At 40.1% G+C, this 17,899-nt stretch overlaps 1 protein-coding gene across 5 annotated transcripts in view; it reads left to right on the top strand.

Moving 5' to 3' along the window:
- The window catches only part of RSF1 (remodeling and spacing factor 1), a 215,829-nt gene that overhangs the window by 98,158 nt on the left and 99,772 nt on the right, over nucleotides 1-17,899 (top strand). The gene's annotated exons all lie outside the window — the stretch shown is intronic.

The raw sequence follows: 17,899 nt of genomic DNA, 5'->3' as shown, positions 1-17,899 counted from the left end.
AACTTATGAAAAACTCCTTTGACACTAATTCATCTCTGTTTTTGCCCCATTCTTAAATTTTAGCAGATTGTTTTTAGTGATTATTTATTAATGCTGTGAAGAAGTAGCAGAAATTTTAAGTTTTTTTATGGGTCAGGGAAGCTTAACTTTCATTCCCTCAGAATAGACATGAATTGAATGAGATCACAGATATATATTTTTTATAACCATCCAGAAGTAAAATTTACTCACCATTTCTCCCTATGGATACACGTGCTTCAGACATTGAAACATATTTCTGTTCATGATGTTTTACCACCATTTCTACTATTTCCCATATCAGCCTTGTATAGTTAAAAAAAATAGTCTCTCCAGATCCCTGCCTATATCCAGGCACAGAGACCCAAGCCCACATTTACCCACGGCAGGACTTAAGCCATGGTGGGGGGTGGGATACAAAAGGGCAGCAAGGAGGATTTTTCAAAATGGAGGATTAGGGAGGGAACTGCAAAATCTTCCCTAAAAACAGCAAGTAACCAGGCAGAAAGTAACCAAGTCAATTGTTTGGGTGCCTGGGGGGCAGTGGAGGACATTTCAAGGCCCAGATCAGTGAAGGACAAAGAATGTGAGAAAACGTTTACAAGGACTGTGTTTCCAGCTGTGGGTCCTGTTGCCCATCCCCCACCCTTGAGGGAAACAGCAGTGGGCAGCTTGATCCTTGCTTGAGGGATGGCTGAGGACTGAGACAGCTGAGGGAATCCTCTGTTGCAAGTAAAGGGGGGACACAGCCCCACATTGAGCCAAATGTTGGCCAGTGAAGTGAGTGTGCACAAATCCCCAGTTTCAGCCGCTTCTGGTCAGACACTGATTGGGCTCCAGAAGGTAAACAGCTTCTGAAGACGATGAAGTCACTGAACAGTGTCATCTGCTGGGCAGACCAGAAAATGCAGGGAAACTGTAGGACTTTTCAGAGCCTCTCCAGACTCTATCCCAGACCCATTGTAGCTGTTCTACACCCCCTGCATGGGAACCCAACACTGTTTTGGCTGAGAAAAACAGGCGACCCAACTGTCAAAGCAGTGCTCTAAAACAAACCCAGGTCTTGCTGGCTGGCAAAAAGCAGAGCACTCCTGGGCTGGCTGATGGCTAGGGAAGTTGAACCTATCAGTCCCCCATCCTGAGTCTTTCTATGCCGGACCCCGGAAATCACCAGACACGTTTGCCCACAGGTGGGGTCTCAGCCAAGGTGAATAGTGCCCACCCCCTACCCCCAGAGTCAGTGGCTTCCAGCACGCATGGAGATCTGAGGTCTTAACTGTATTTTGCCTGGTTGGTTGCCTTCCAGCCAGCTGTTAAGTCGGAGAGACCTGGGGTTGTGGGGAAGTGGTGGTCTAAGAGTACCATCTGCTGGGAAAACAGGGAATGTGCAGTCTAGCAAATTGCTTTTCTGCCCAGCTCCTAAACGACTTCCAAAAAGGGTTGTACCTCCTTTGTTGAGGCCCTGACCCTGGTTTTGGTGGGAATTATTGACAAATAAACTATGGGTAGACATTCAACGCAAACACAAGCACCTATAAAGTCTTGGATGAGCTAGGGAAATCAACTTTCAAAATAACCTTATCAAGATAATAAAAATAAAAAAACAAGAAAACAGCAAAAAAATCACAACACACATGAAAAAGCAAGAATATGGCCAAGCCAAATGACAAAATCTAAAAATCTGGAGGAGACACAGAATATGGAACAGCTAATCAAAGATGTTCAAACAAATCTACTAAATAACTTCAGTGACTTAGCTAAAGAGATAAAAGATCTCAAGAACACACTAACAGAGCATAAAGAAGAATTTGAAAGAATAAATAGAAAAATAGCAGATCTTATGGAAATGAAAAACATTGTAGGTCAAATTAAAAGTATACTAAAGAGGTGAGGTTTTCAACATAGCAATGTAAACAGCTACTGAAAACTTCTCTCCAGAGAGTCAATGAAAAGAAAAGGGCAATTCTGAATTGTTTCATACTCTGGAAGAGGATATAGACTGGAGAAGGACCTTGCAAACAGCAAATTGAAGAAAGAGGAAATATCAGGTAAAAATCTTTCATCCTGGACCAGCCAGTCCTCTCCCCTACCCCTCACTCAGTCTCCATGGGGGAAAGGCACAGAATCAGCAGGCAGGACTCCTCCCATCAGGACACAGATTATCAGATCTCTCATAGCAGTGAGACATACCTCCACCGTTTGAAGACCCAGCGGACAGAGGAGGACATCTCAAGGCCCAGGTCAGCAAGGGACAGAGAGACTGAGAAAACATGGACAGAGATGGTGTTTTTCTGCCCTGGGAATGAGAGCGCTTCCGACACCCTTGAGGGAAGCAGCAGCCAGTGCCCATTTCCTTGCCTTGGGGACAGCTGGAGTATTGGGTCAGCTTAGGGAGTACTCTGCCACAGGTGGAGCCCCATATTAAGCCAGATTTTGGCTGGCAAAGAGAGGGCATAGGAATCCTGCTGTTTCAGCTCACCTTGTAGATGCAGCTTGTGCAAGGCAGCTTCTGACGATGATTAAATTATCAAACAGCTCAATCTGCTGGACAATCCAGAAAGTGCAAGGGAATGGAAAAACATTTTAAAAGATGCTCCAAGGGGGATGTGAAATGAAATGAAATAAGTTTCAGTGGCTGAGAGATTCCAAAAGGAGCCGAGAGGTCACTCTGGTGGGCACTCTTATGCACAATATAGACAACCCTTTTTAGTTTCTAATGAATTGTAATAGCTAGCAGTAAATACCTGAAAACTATCAAACTACAACCCAGAACCCTTGAATCTTGAAGACAATTATGTAAAAATGTAGCTTATGAGGGTTGACAATGTGATTGGGAAAGCCATATGGACCACACTCCCCTTTGTCCAGTGTATGGATGGATGAGTAGACAAATGGGGGAAAAAAAAAAGCACCCAGTGTTTTTTTTTTACTTTAATTGTTCTTTTTCACTTTAATTTCTATCCTTATTACTTTTGTGTGTGTGATAATGAAAATGTTCAAAAATTAGTTTTGGTGATGGACACACAACTTTATGGTGGTACTGTGAACAACTGATTGTACACTTTGTATGACTGCATGGTATGTGACTACATCTCAATAAAGTTGAATTATTAAAAAAAAAAAAAAAAAACAAAAAAAACAAAAGATGCTTCAGACCCTTTCTTAGGTCCAAGCCCTGTATGGAAACCCAACCCTCTTTTGACTGAGAAATATGGAAGACCCAAGTGTTAAACCAGGACTCTAAAATAAACCCAGGTCTTGCTTGCCATCAGAAAACAAGAGCATCACTGGAAGACAGCAGATTGTATTATCACACACAGTGAACTTGCTGGGGAGCCCAGTGCCTACTTCCCATCACTGTGGCAGGGCATGGTGGTCACCTGGTTTTAGGGGGGAGGACTGGGGGTCAGAGCCAATCTGAAAACTGGCTGGCAACAGAAATAGAGAAAAGGTAAGAGAACAAATAAAACCAACAAGAAAATCCTAGGCAAGAAGAAGAAAACAACCTCCAGAATAAACTAATCAAGAAAATAAAATGCCTAGGCAGCAGAAAATCACCAGCCACACTAGGTAAAAGAAAGAGATGACCCAGTCAAAGGAAAAAATTAACACCTCAACTGCGATTCAGGAGTTGAAGCAACTAATTAAACATGTCCAAACAAATCTTCTAAATGAAATCAGTGAGTTGAAAGGAAATGTGACAAAAATGATGAAGGATATAAAGAAGACACTGGGTGACCATAAGGAAGAAGTCATAAACATGAAAAAACAAATAGTAGTGTCCTGGTTTAGTTGTATTATGTCCCCCAAAATGCCATGTTCTTTAAGACAGTCTCGTCTGGGCAAACGCATTAGTGTTGATTAGGTTGGTATCTTTTGATTATTGGTTGGAGATGTGACTCAATCAACTGTGGGTGACCCGTTTGATTAAATTATTTCCATGGATATATGGGCCCCGCCCATTCAGGGTGGGTCTTGATTTAATCATTGGAGCTCACAAACAGAAGGGGGCAGCTGAGTGACACTTCGGAGAGCAGCGGAGAGAGACATTTTGAAGACAGCCATTGAAAGCAGAATTTTGCCAATGCTTTGGAAATGCTAGCCCAGAGTTTGCTCCAGAGAAGCTAAGATAATACAGTACACCCATAGAGCAACATTTTGAAGAACACACAGGAGTGGAACACAAACTGGGATCAGCAGACACCTGTCACATGACTTCCCAGCTAACAGATGTTTTCTAGACACCATTGGGCTTCCTTTGGTGAAGGTATACTCATGTTGATGCCTTAATTTGGACATTTTCATGACCTTGAAATTTGTAACCAAATGAGCCCCCTTTATAAAAGCCAATCCATTTCTGGTATTTTGCATAACAGCAGCATTAGCAAACCAGAACAAGCAGAATTTACAGGAATGAAAGGCACAATCAAAGAGATGAAAACCACAATGGTGACATACAACAGCAGACTTGAAGAAGCAGAAGAAAGGATTAGTGAACCAGAGGAAAGGACATCTGAAATCCTACACACAAAAGAACAGATTGGGAAAAGAACAGAAAATATGAGCAAGTTCTCAGGGAACTGAATGACAACATGAACCTCACGAATATACATGTTACAGGTATCCCAGAAGTAAAAGTGAAGGGAAAATGGGCAGAAAGAATAATAGAGGAAATCATCAATGAAAATTTCCTAATGCTTATGAAAGACATAAAATTATAGGTCTGCAAAGCACATCATACCCCAGACAGAATTAATCCAAGTAGACCTACTCCAAAACACTTAACTAATAAATTTTCAAATGACAAAGACAGAATTTTGAAAGCAGCAAGAGAAAAGCAACCCATCTCATACAAGGGAAGCTCAATAAGACAGTGTGGATCTCTCAGCAGAAACCATGGGGGAGAGAAGGCAATGGTATGATATGTTTAAGATAATGAAAGAGAAACACTGCCAACCAAGAATCCTTTATCTGCCAAACTGTCCTTCAAAAATGAGGGAGAGTTTAAAATGTTTACAGATAAACAGACACAGAGAATTTGTGACCAGGATGCCTTCTTTACAAGAAATACTGAAGGGAATCTACAGACAGATAGGAAAAGACAGGAAATAGAGGTTTAGACAAGTGTATAGAAATGAAGATATCAGGAGATAGAATGAGGGTAGAAATGGGGCATTTGATGCTGAAGGAGTATAGAATGTGCAAGATGATTCATTGTATAGATCCAGAAATGGATAGCACAATATTGTGTGATGGTAGCACAATATTGTAAGTACACTGAACAGAGATGATTGTGAGTATGGTTGAAAGAGGACGGTTAGGGGCATGCAGGACACCAGAAGGATAGAAAGAAGATAAAGACTGTGACCATATAACTTAGTGAAACCTGGAGTGGTCAACGATTGTGATTAAATGTACAAATAGAAGAATGTTTTTGCATGAGGGAGAACGAATGAATGTCAGCTTTGCAAGGTGTTGAAAATGGGATGGTATTGGTGAAAAACTACAACCAATGTATACTAGAATCTACAGTTAACAGTAACATTGTAATATGCTTCCGTTAATTATAACGGAGGCAATACACAAAGCTAAATGTCTATAAGAGTGGGATCTAAGGGAGGGGTATGGGATTCCTGGCATTGGTGGTGGTGGTTGACTATTTTATTTTATTGTGTTGTATTGTTATATTATTTTTCCTTTTATTTTTGATAGTCATTTTTTGTTTTCCTTTTTCCTTTTTTCTCATCTTCCTCTTTCTTTATGGAAGAAATGGAAGTGTCCTCATATAGATTGTGGTGCTGTATGCATGACACTGATTGTTCTAGGAACCATTGATTGTTTACTTATGAGGGAATATATAGTGTGTGAATAAAACTGATTAAAAAGTAAACAGAGGTATACAAGTGCTGGAGAAACTGTGGAGAGAGGAATGTACCTAATCACCGTTGTTGGGGAAGTAGAATGGTACAGCCCGTCTGGAGGGCAGTGTGGTGGTTCCACAGGAAGCTATGTTCGGGGTTGCCATATGGTCTGTTATTTGGTATACACTTGGAAGAACTGAGGATAGGGACACGAATGGACATTTGCCTAGTGGGGTTTATGATGGCAATATTCACAATTTACAATAGATTGGTGGCCTTATGGTATGTTGTCTGATGAACAGAATGGCTAACTGTGGTGTATACATACAATGGAATATTGAGCAACTACAAGAAGGAATGAAGCCGTGAGGTATGCAACTAGGTGAATAGACCTTGATGACAGTATGTTCAGTGAAATAAACCAGAAATGAAAAGATAAACATTATTATGCCTTACTATTATGGACTAACTATAATGTCCAAACCCCCAGAATTGAACCTGAGAGCTTAGGTTATCAGGGGAAGGCTTATGTAAAGATTCCTAGATTGTAAGTTCTTACAGCAGTCACATGTATTCATGAATTGAAATGGCTGTTTCTAAATTCTGAGATGCTGAGCTGTTTGTCACCTGGTCAACCCCTGTAACTTCGGGTATCTGTGTGACACCTGAGACTCACAGCCGCAGTTCAGCATCCATGAGTGTCCGATTACCCCATAGAGCAAATGTTAAATAAGCTGAAAAAGAACTCACATTTCAATTAGAGATGTGAATGAAATGGACTTGGTTAAGATTAAATCAGACTAAAGGTATAAAGGATGTATATATTATGTCCCCCAGAAAAGCCATGTTCTTTGATGCAGTCTTGTGGGGGCATGCATATTGGTGTTGATTAAGTTGTAATGTTTGGATTGGATAATTTCTATGGAGGTGTGGCCCCGCCCATTCAGCGTGGGCCTTGATTAGTTTATTAAAGCACTATATAAGTTCAGACAGAAGGAGAGAGCTTGCCACAGCCAAGAGGGACACTTTGAAGAATGCATAGAAGCTGAGAGAGTAGCTGCAGAAGAGAGACAGTTTGAAGACGGCCATTGAAAGCAGACTCTTGCTCCAGAGAAGCTAAGAGAGGACAAACGCCCCAAGAACAACTGAGAGTAACATTTTGAAGAGGAGCTGTGGCCTAGAGAGGAACGTCCTGGGAGAAAGCCATTTTGAAACCACAACTTGGAGCAGATGCCAGCCACGTGCCTTCCCAGCTAACACAGGTTTTCTGGATGTCATTGGCCATCCTCCAGTGAAGTTACCCAATTGTTGATGTGTTACCTTGGACACTTTTTGGCCTTAAGACTGTAACTGTGTAACCAAATAAACCCCCTTTATAAGAGCCGATCCATTTCTGGTGTTTTGTGTTCTGGCAGCATTAGCAAACCAGAACAGATGGTATTTTAAAACTTCAACTTCTATGTGAGAACAAAGGAAGAGCTGTTTATTCGGTGCAAAATCTGTATTTTCTGTAGCACACTATATAATTTAACTTGTTTGGTCAGTTTTTTCAAACACTATAATTATGTGGAACATTGAATAGGGAGTGAGAACTGGTTGCTTTGTATAGGTTAGTGTGAAAACCCAATACATCCCAGAGTAATTTAGGCAGAGAATAAAAAACTATTTCAAAGACCCCTTGAGGGACTGGGGAAAAATGTGGAAATATTAAACTTACCCACCTAGGTTATTACTGATACTCTCATAAGCGTTGGGGACTACCAGTTTAGAATGCCGAGCCCTTGATCCTGGGGCTTGTCTTTATGAAGACTGTTACTGCAAAGGAGAGGCTAAGTCTACTTAAAATTGTGCCTAAGAGTCATCCCCAGAGAACCTCTTTTGTTGCTCAGATGTGGCCCCTCTCTGTAAGCCAACTCAGCAGTTAAACTCACTGCCCTCCCCCCTACATGGGGCAAGACTCCCAGGAGTGTTACTCTCCCTGGAAACTTGGAACATGTTTCTGGGGGTGAGTCTGAATCCGGCACATTGGGATAAGAAAGACTTCTTGACCAAAAGGTGGAAGAGAAATGAAACAGAATAGGAGTTTCAGTGGCTGAAAAATTTCAAATGGAGTCGAGAGGACATTCTGGAGGTTAATCTTATGCATTATATAGATGTCCCATTTTAGTTTTTAATGTATTGGAGTAGCTAGAAGGAAATACCTGAAACTGTTCTAGCAACTCAATAGCCTTGATTCTTGGAGACGATTGTATAGCTGTATAGCTTATACTTTGTGACTGTGTGATTGTGAAAACTTTGTGCTCACAATCCCTTTATCCAGTATATAGACAGATGAGTATAAAAATGGGGAAAAAAAGTAAATGAATAGTCAGGAGGGATGGGGAATTGGGATGTTTTGGGGTGTTCTTTTTTACTTTAACTTTTAATCTTATTGTTTTTTGTTGTGGTAATGAAAATGTTCAGTAGTTAATTGTGGTGATGAATGTGCAACAGTGTAATGGTACTGTGAACGATTGTACACTGTGGATGATTGTATTATATGTGAATATTCCTGAATAAAATTGAGTTTTTAAAAATTAGCATACTAGAGACACACAACAGCCAATTTGAAGAGGCAGAAGAAAGAATAAGCAAACTACAGGACTGAGCAGTTAAATTCCAATTCATAAAAGAACTAATGGTGAAAAAAAATGGAAGAATTTGAATTGGATTTCAGGGAAATGATTGACAACACCAAGTGCAGAAATATAAGAATCATTAGTGTCTCAGAAGGAGAAGAGCAATGGGCTAGGAAGTTTCTTTGAGGAGATAATTGGGGAAAACTTCCCAACCCTTATAAAAGACATAAATATGCAAATCAGAGAAGTCCAATCAACTCAAATAGAATAAATCCAAACAGTCCTACTGCAAAACACAGTCAAATGCTGAAGAAGAGAGAGTCCTGAAAGCAGAAAGAGAAAAGTGTTTCACCATACACAGGGGAAACCACATTAGGTTAAACACTGATTACTCAGTGGGCACCATGGAAGTAAGAAGGCACTGGTACAATATATTTAAGCTTCTGAAAGAGAATAATTGGCAGCCAAGAATTACTTGTCCAGCAAAGCACAGTCCTTCAAAAGTGAGAGAAAGTTTAAAATTTTCACAGATAAACAAATGCTGATTGAATTTGTTAACAAGAGACCTGCTTGACAAGAAATACTAAAGGGAATTCTATCAGCTTAAAAAAAATAAAAATAAAAAGGAGAAAGAGGTCTGGAGAAGGGCACAGAATTGAAGAGTGTTACACAAATATAAACCAAAGGATAAGACTGTTGAATCAACAGCTGTCTTTACAGTAATAACTTTGAATGTTGATGGATTAAGCTTCCCAATTAAAAGACACATATTGGCAGAATGGATTAAAAAGTATGATCCATGTATATGCTGTTTACAAGAGATTCGTCTTAGACCTAAAGATACAAATAGGTCTACAGTTAAAGGAAGTAAAAAGATATTCTACACAAGTAGGAACCAAAAGAAAGCTGGGGTAGCTATACTAATATCAGACACAACAGACAACAGACCTTAAATGTAAAGGTGTCATAAGAGAAAAGGAAAGACACTATACATTAATAAAAGGGACGTTCACCAAGAAGAAATAACATCAGAAATGTTTATGTGCCCAATCAAGGACCTCCAAAGTACATGAGGCAAACACACTTGCAAAACTAATGGGAGCAATAGACATGTCTGCAGTAATAGTTGAGACTTCAGTACACCACTGTTCTCTAGATAGAACAGCCAGACAGAGGATCAATAATAGAATCTAAACAATATGATAAATATATTAGACCTGACAGACATGTATAGATTTTTGCACACCAAATCACCAGGATATGCATTTTTGTCAAGTGCTCTTGGAACATTTCTTAGAATACAGAACTGGTCTTAGTAGTTTTAAAAAGACAAACTGGAGGCGGGGCAAGATGGCAGACTGGTGAGCTGTATGTTTTAGTTACTCCTCCAGGAAAGTAGGTAAAAAGCCAGGAACTGCGTGGACTGGACACCACAGAGCAATCTGTCTTTGGGCATACTTCATACAACACTCATGAAAACGTGGAACTGCTGAGATCAGCGAAATCTGTAAGTTTTTGCGGCCAGGGGACCCGCGCCCCTCCCTGCCAGGCTCAGTCCCGGGGGAGGAGGGGCTGTCAGCTCCAGGAAGGAGAAGGGAGAATTGCAGTGGCTGCTCTCATCGGAAACTCATTCTACTGATTCAAACTCCAACCATAGATAGACTGAGGCCAGACACCAGAGACTCTGAGAGCAGCCAGCCCAGCAGAGAGGAGACGGGCATAGAAGGAAAACAACACGAGAAGCTCCAAAGTTAAAGCAGAGGATTTTTGGAGTTCTGGTGAACACAGAAAGGGGAAGGGCGGAGATCAGGCCTTGAGGCGCATATGCAAATCCCGAAGCAAGGCTGATCTCTCTGCCCAGGGCACCTTTCCTTAATGGCCCTGGTTGCTTTGTCTATTAGCATTTCAATAACCCATTAGATCTCTGAGGAGGGCCGTTTTTTTTTTTTTGTTTTTTTTGTTTTTTTTTTTTTTAAATCCTTTTTGCTTTTTCTAAAACAATTACTCTAAGAAGCTCAATACAGAAAGCTTCAAAGAATTGCAATTTGGGCACGTCAAGTCAAGAGCAGAAATAAGAGAGCTCTGAGACAAAAGGCAATAATCCAGTGGCTGAGAAAATTCACTAAACAACACAACTTCCCAAGAAAAGGGGGGCGTCCGCTCACAGCCACCATCCTGGTGGACAGGAAACACTCCTGCCCATCGCCAGCCCCATAGCCCAGAGCTGCCCCAGACAACCCAGTGTGACAGAAGTGCTTCAAATAACAGGCACACACCACAAAACTGGGCGTGGACATTAGCCTTCCCTGCAACCTCAGCTGAATGTCCCAGAGCTGGGAAGGGGGAGCAGTGTGAATTAACAGAGCCCCATTCAGCCATCATTTGAGCAGACTGGGAGCCTCCCAACACAGCCCAGCAGCCCAGAACTGCCCTGGGGGGACGGCACTCACCTGTGACATAGCACAGTCATCCCTCAACAGAGGACCCGGGGTGCACAGCCTGGAAGAGGGGCCCACTTGCAAGTCTCAGGAGCCATACGCCAATACCAAAGACTTGTGGGTCAGTGGCAGAGACAAACTGTGGCAGGACTGAACTGAAGGATTAGACTATTGCAGTAGCTTTAAAACTCTAGGATCATCAGGGAGATTTGATTGTTAGGGCCACCCCCCCTCCCCGACTGCCCAGAAACACGCCCCACATACAGGGCAGGCAACACCAACTACACACGCAAGCTTGGGACACCAATTGGGCCCCACAAGACTCACTCCCCCACTCACCAAAAAGGCTAAGCAGGGGAGATCTGGCTTGTGGAGAACAGGTGGCTCGTGGACGCCACCTGCTGGTTAGTTAGAGAAAGTGTACTCCACGAAGCTGTAGATCTGATAAATTAGAGATAAGGACTTCAACTGGTCTACAAACCCTAAAAGAACCCTATCAAGGACAGCAAATGCCACGAGGCCAAAAACAACAGAAAATTATAAAGCATATGAAAAAACCAGACGATATGGATAACCCAAGCCCAAGCACCCAAATCAAAAGACCAGAAGAGACACACCTAGAGCAGCTACTCAAAGAACTAAAGATGAACAATGAGACCCTAGTACGGGATATGAAGGAAATCAAGAAGACCCTAGAAGAGCATAAAGAAGACATTGCAAGACTAAATAAAAAAATGGATGATCTTATGGAAATTAAAGAAACTGTTGACCAAATTAAAAAGATTCTGGACACTCATAGTACAAGACTAGAGGAAGTTGAACAACGAATCAGTGACCTGGAAGATGACAGAATGGAAAATGAAAGCATAAAAGAAAGAATGGGGAAAAAAATTGAAAAACTCGAAATGGACCTCAGGGATATGATAGATAATATGAAGCGTCCGAATATAAGACTCATTGGTGTCCCAGAAGGGGAAGAAAAGGGTAAAGGTCTAGGAAGAGTATTCAAAGAAATTGTTGGGGAAAACTTCCCAAATCTTCTAAACAACATAAATACACAAATCATAAATGCTCAGCGAACTCCAAATAGAATAAATCCAAAAAAACCCACTCCGAGACATATACTGATCACACTGTCAAACATAGAAGAGAAGGAGCAAGTTCTGAAAGCAGCAAGAGAAAAGCAATTCACCACATACAAAGGAAACAGCATAAGACTAAGTAGTGACTACTCAGCAGCCACCATGGAGGCGAGAAGGCAATGGCACGATATATTTAAAATTCTGAGAGAGAGGAATTTCCAGCCAAGAATACTTTATCCAGCAAAGCTCTCCTTCAAATTTGAGGGAGAGCTTAAATTTTTCACAGACAAAGAAATGCTGAGAGAATTTGCTAACAAGAGACCTGCCCTACTGGAGATACTAAAGGGAGCCCTACAGACAGAGAAACAAAGACAGGACAGAGAGACTTGGAGAAAGGTTCAGTACTAAAGAGATTCGGTATGGGTACAATAAAGGATATTAATAGAGAGAGGGAAAAATATGGCAAACATAATCCAAAGGATAAGATGGCTGATTCAAGAAATGCCTTCACGGTTTTAACGTTGAATGTAAATGGATTAAACTCCCCAATTAAAAGATATAGATTCGCAGAATGGATCAAAAAAAATGAACCATCAATATGTTGCATACAAGAGACTCATCTTAGACACAGGGACACAAAGAAATTGAAAGTGAAAGGATGGAAAAAAATATTTCATGCAAGCTACAGCCAAAAGAAAGCAGGTGTAGCAATATTAATCTCAGATAAAATAAACTTCAAATGCAGGGATGTTTTGAGAGACAAAGAAGGCCACTACATACTAATAAAAGGGGCAATTCAGCAAGAAGAAATAACAATCGTAAATGTCTATGCACCCAATCAAGGTGCCACAAAATACATGAGAGAAACATTGGCAAAACTAAAGGAAGCAATTGATGTTTCCACAATAATTGTGGGAGACTTCAACACATCACTCTCTCCTATAGATAGATCAACCAGACAGAAGACCAATAAGGAAATTGAAAACCTAAACAATCTGATAAATGAATTAGATTTAACAGACATCTACAGGACATTACATCCCAAATCACCAGGATACACATACTTTTCTAGTGCTCACGGAACTTTCTCCAGAATAGATCATATGCTGGGACATAAAACAAGCCTCAATAAATTTAAAAAGATTGAAATTATTCAAAGCACATTCTCTGACCACAATGGAATACAATTAGAAGTCAATAACCATCAGAGACTTAGAAAATTCACAAATACCTGGAGGTTAAACAACACACTCCTAAACAATCAGTGGGTTAAAGAAGAAATAGCAAGAGAAATTGCTAAATATATAGAGACGAATGAAAATGAGAACACAACATACCAAAACCTATGGGATGCAGCAAAAGCAGTGCTAAGGGGGAAATTTATAGCACTAAACGCATATATTAAAAAGGAAGAAAGAGCCAAAATCAAAGAACTAACGGATCAACTGAAGAAGCTAGAAAATGAACAGCAAACCAATCCTAAACCAAGTAGAAGAAAAGAAATAACAAGGATTAAAGCAGAAATAAATGACATAGAGAACAAAAAAACAATAGAAAGGATAAATATCACCAAAAGTTGGTTCTTTGAGAAGATCAACAAGATTGACAAGCCCCTAGCTAGACTGACAAAATCAAAAAGAGAGAAGACCCATATAAACAAAATAATGAATGAAAAAGGTGACATAACTGCAGATCCTGAAGAAATTAAAAAAATTATAAGAGGATATTATGAACAACTGTATGGCAACAAACTGGATAATGTAGAAGAAATGGACAATTTCCTGGAAACATATGAACAACCTAGACTGACCAGAGAAGAAATAGAAGACCTCAACCAACCCATCACAAGCAAAGAGATCCAATCAGTCATCAAAAATCTTCCCACAAATAAATGCCCAGGGCCAGATGGCTTCACAGGGGAATTCTACCAAACTTTCCAGAAAGAACTGACACCAATCTTACTCAAACTCTTTCAAAACATTGAAAAAAATGGAACACTACCTAACTCATTTTATGAAGCTAACATCAATCTAATACCAAAACCAGGCAAAGATGCTACAAAAAAGGAAAACTACCGGCCAATCTCCCTAATGAATATAGATGCAAAAATCCTCAACAAAATACTTGCAAATCGAATCCAAAGACACATTAAAAAAATCATACACCATGACCAAGTGGGGTTCATTCCAGGCATGCAAGGATGGTTCAACATCAGAAAAACAATCAATGTATTACAACACATTAAAAACTCGAAAGGGAAAAATCAATTGATCATCTCAATAGATGCTGAAAAAGCATTTGACAAAATCCAACATCCCTTTTTGATAAAAACACTTCAAAAGGTAGGAATTGAAGGAAACTTCCTCAACATGATAAAGAGCATATATGAAAAACCCACAGCCAGCATAGTACTCAATGGTGAGAGACTGAAAGCCTTCCCTCTAAGATCAGGAACAAGACAAGGATGTCCGCTGTCACCACTGTTATTCAACATTGTGCTGGAAGTGCTAGCCAGGGCAATCCGGCAAGACAAAGAAATAAAAGGCATCCAAATTCGAAAAGAAGAAGTAAAACTGTCATTGTTTGCAGATGATATGATCTTATATCTAGAAAACCCTGAGAAATCGACGATACACCTACTAGAGCTAATAAACAAATTTAGCAAAGTAGCGGGATACAAGATTAATGCACATAAGTCAGTAATGTTTCTATATGCTAGAAATGAACAAACTGAAGAGACACTCAAGAAAAAGATACCATTTTCAATAGCAACTAAAAAAATCAAGTACCTAGGAATAAACTTAACCAAAGATGTAAAAGACCTATACAAAGAAAACTACATAACTCTACTAAAAGAAATAGAAGGGGACCTTAAAAGATGGAAAAATATTCCATGTTCATGGATAGGAAGGCTAAATGTCATTAAGATGTCAATTCTACCCAAACTCATCTACAGATTCAATGCAATCCCAATCAAAATTCCAACAACCTACTTTGCAGACTTGGAAAAGCTAGTTATCAAATTTATTTGGAAAGGGAAGATGCCTCGAATTGCTAAAGACACTCTAAAAAAGAAAAACGAAGTGGGAGGACTTACACTCCCTGACTTTGAAGCTTATTATAAAGCCACAGTTGCCAAGACAGCATGGTACTGGCACAAAGATAGACATATAGATCAATGGAACCGAATTGAGAATTCAGAGATAGACCCTCAGATCTATGGCCGACTGATCTTTGATAAGGCCCCCAAAGTCACCGAACTGAGCCATAATGGTCTTTTCAACAAATGGGGCTGGGAGAGTTGGATATCCATATCCAAAAGAATGAAAGAGGACCCCTACCTCACCCCCTACACAAAAATTAACTCAAAATGGACCAAAGATCTCAATATAAAAGAAAGTACCATAAAACTCCTAGAAGATAATGTAGGAAAACATCTTCAAGACCTTGTATTAGGAGGCCACTTCCTAGACTTTACACCCAAAGCACAAGCAACAAAAGAGAAAATAGATAAATGGGAACTCCTCAAGCTTAGAAGTTTCTGCACCTCAAAGGAATTTCTCAAAAAGGTAAAGAGGCAGCCAACTCAATGGGAAAAAATTTTTGGAAACCATGTATCTGACAAAAGACTGATATCTTGCATATACAAAGAAATCCTACAACTCAATGACAATAGTACAGACAGCCCAATTATAAAATGGGCAAAAGATATGAAAAGACAGTTCTCTGAAGAGGAAATACAAATGGCCAAGAAACACATGAAAAAATGTTCAGCTTCACTAGCTATTAGAGAGATGCAAATTAAGACCACAATGAGATACCATCTAACACCGGTTAGAATGGCTGCCATTAAACAAACAGGAAACTACAAGTGCTGGAGGGGATGTGGAGAAATTGGAACTCTTATTCATTGTTGGTGGGACTGTATAATGGTTCAGCCACTCTGGAAGTCAGTCTGGCAGTTCCTTAGAAAACTAGATATAGAGCTACCATTCGATCCAGCGATTGCACTCCTCGGTATATACCCGGAAGATCGGAAAGCAGTGACACGAACAGATATCTGCACGCCAATGTTCATAGCAGCATTATTCACAATTGCCAAGAGATGGAAACAACCCAAATGTCCTTCAACAGATGAGTGGATAAATAAAATGTGGTATATACACACGATGGAATACTACGCGGCAGTAAGAAGGAACGATCTGGTGAAACATATGACAACATGGATGAACCTTGAAGACATAATGCTGAGCGAAATAACCCAGGCACAAAAAGAGAAATATTATATGCTACCACTAATGTGAACTTTGAAAAATGTAAAACAAATGGTTTATAATGTAGAATGTAGGGGAACTAGCAGTAGAGAGCAATTAAGGAAGGGGGAACAATAATCCAGGAAGAACAGATAAGCTATTTAACGTTCTGGGGATGCCCAGAAATGACTATGGTCTGTTAATTTCTGATGGTTGTAGTAGGAACAAGTTCACTGAAATGTTGCTATATTATGTAACTTTCTTGGGGTAAAGTAGGAACATGTTGGAAGTTAAGCAGTTATCTTAGGTTAGTTGTCTTTTTCTTACTCCCTTGCTATGGTCTCTTTGAAATGAAATGCTCTTTTATTGTATGTTTGTTTTCTTTTGAACTTTTTTTTTCATACAGGTGATTTGAAAAAAGAAGGGAAAGTTAAAAAAAAAAAAAAAAAAAAAAAAAAAAAAAGAAAAAAGACAAACAAGGGAAAAAAAAAAAAAAAAAAAAGATGTAGTGCCCCCTTGAGGAGCCTGTGGAGAATGCAGGGGTATTCGCCTACCCCACCTCCATGGTTGCTAACATGACCACAGACATAGGGGACTGGTGGTTTGATGGGTTGAGCCCTCTACCATAAGTTTTACCCTTGGGAAGACGGTTGCTGCAAAGGAGAGGCTAGGCCTCCCTGTATTTGTGCCTAAGAGTCTCCTCCTGAATGCCTCTTTGTTGCTCAGATGTGGCCCTCTCTCTCTGGCTAAGCCAACTTGAAAGGTGAAATCACTGCCCTCCCCCCTACGTGGGATCAGACACCCAGGGAAGTGAATCTCCCTGGCAACATGGAATATGACTCCCGGGGAGGAATGTAGACCCGGCATCGTGGGACGGAGAACATCTTCTTGACCAAAAGGGGGATGTGAAAGGAAATGAAATAAGCTTCAGTGGCAGAGAGATTCCAAAAGGAGCCGAGAGGTCACTCTGGTGGGCACTCTTATGCACACTTTAGACAACCCTTTTTAGGTTCTAAAGAATTGGGGTAGCTGGTGGTGGATACCTGAAACTATCAAACTACAACCCAGAACCCATGAATCTCGAAGACAGTTGTATAAAAATGTAGCTTATGAGGGGTGACAATGGGATTGGGAAAGCCATAAGGACCAAACACCACTTTGTCTAGTTTATGGATGGATGTGTAGAAAAGTAGGGGAAGGAAACAAACAGACAAAGGTACCCAGTGTTCTTTTTTACTTCAATTGCTCTTTTTCACTCTAATTATTATTCTTGTTATTTTTGTGTGTGTGCTAATGAAGGTGTCAGGGATTGATTTAGGTGATGAATGTACAACTATGTAATGGTACTGTAAACAATCGAAAGTACAATTTGTTTTGTATGACTGCGTGGTATGTGAATATATCTCAATAAAATGATGATTAAAAAAAAAAAAAAAAACTCATAGAGTCAGAATCTAGAATATAGGTTACAGGGAAGGGTTGGGAGCAGAGAATGGGGAGTTAATACTTAAATTGTACAGAGTTTCTGTTTGGGTTGATTGTAAAGTTTTGGTAATGAATGGTGGTGATGGTAGTGCCACATTGTGAATGTAATTAATAGCACTGAATTATATATGTGAAAGTGGCTAA

Source organism: Choloepus didactylus, chromosome 6, assembly GCF_015220235.1.
Source record: "Choloepus didactylus isolate mChoDid1 chromosome 6, mChoDid1.pri, whole genome shotgun sequence".
Classification (NCBI taxonomy): domain Eukaryota; kingdom Metazoa; phylum Chordata; class Mammalia; order Pilosa; family Megalonychidae; genus Choloepus; species Choloepus didactylus.
Note: the sequence above shows the minus strand (reverse complement) of the source record. Positions and strands in the feature narration are given on the sequence as shown.